General features: G+C 36.0%; 1 non-coding gene across 1 annotated transcript; it reads right to left on the bottom strand.

Moving 5' to 3' along the window:
- Positions 1–798: 798 nt before the first annotated feature.
- Positions 799–907, bottom strand: LOC125935852 (U6 spliceosomal RNA). The gene has a single exon (XR_007461836.1). It is a non-coding gene; the product is annotated as a U6 spliceosomal RNA (small nuclear RNA).
- Positions 908–1,120: the final 213 nt, after the last annotated feature.

The following is a 1,120-nucleotide window of genomic DNA, read 5'->3' as shown; positions in this document are numbered from 1 at the left end:
CAGCTTTATTTTTCTTTTCCAAGATTGCTTTGACTATTTGGGGTCTTTTGTGGTTTCATAAAAATTTTAGGATTATTTGTTCTAGTTCTGTGAAAAATGCTGTTGGTATTTTGATAGAGATTGAATTAAATTTGCATATTGCTTTGACTTGTATGTACATTTTAATAATATTGGTTCTTCCAATCCATGAGTATGGAACATCTTTCATTTATTTGCGTCATCTTTAATTTCTGTCATCAGTGTTTTAGATCTTTCACCTCCTTGGTTAAGTTTATTCTTAGGTATTTTATTCTTTTTTTATTTTTATTTATTTTTTTTTTCAACGTTTTTTTATTTTATTTTTGGGACAGAGAGAGACAGAGCATGAACTGGGGAGGGGCAGAGAGAGAGGGAGACACAGAATCGGAAACAGGCTCCAGGCTCCGAGCCATCAGCCCAGAGCCCGACGCGGGGCTCGAACTCACGGACCGCGAGATCGTGACCTGGCTGAAGTCGGACGCTTAACCGACTGCGCCACCCAGGCGCCCCAGGTATTTTATTCTTTTTAGTTCACTTGTAAGTGGGATTGCTTTCTTAATTTCTCTTTCTGCTTCTTCATCATTAATGTATAAAAATGTAACTAGTTTCTGAATATTAATTTTGTGTCCTATGACTTTATTGAATTTATTTATTAGTTCTAGTAGTTTTTTAGCGGATTCTTTAGGGTTTTCTATATGCAATATGATGTCATCTGCAAATAGTGAAAGTTTTATATCTTCCTTACCAATTAGGATGCCTTTCATTGATTGATTGATTGTTTTTAATATGGAACACTTCATGAATTTGTATATCTTTCATGCACAGAGGTCATGCTAATCTTCCCTGTATCATTCCAATATTTTAGTATATGTGCTGCAGAAGCAAGCACTATTTCTTTTTGCTGTCTGATTGCTGTGGCTAGGACTTCCAGTATTATGTTGAATAAAAGGGGTAAGAGTGGACGGACATCCTTGTCTTGTTTCTGATCTTAGAGGAAAAGCTCTCAGTTTTCCCGTTGAGTATGACATAACCTGTGGGTATTTCATGTTTGGCCTCTATTATATTAAGGTATGTTCCCTCTAAACCTACTTTATTGACAGGT

This window comes from Panthera uncia, assembly GCF_023721935.1.
Source record: "Panthera uncia isolate 11264 chromosome A1 unlocalized genomic scaffold, Puncia_PCG_1.0 HiC_scaffold_17, whole genome shotgun sequence".
NCBI classification, from domain to species: domain Eukaryota; kingdom Metazoa; phylum Chordata; class Mammalia; order Carnivora; family Felidae; genus Panthera; species Panthera uncia.
This window is presented reverse-complemented; position numbering and strand designations above follow the sequence as displayed.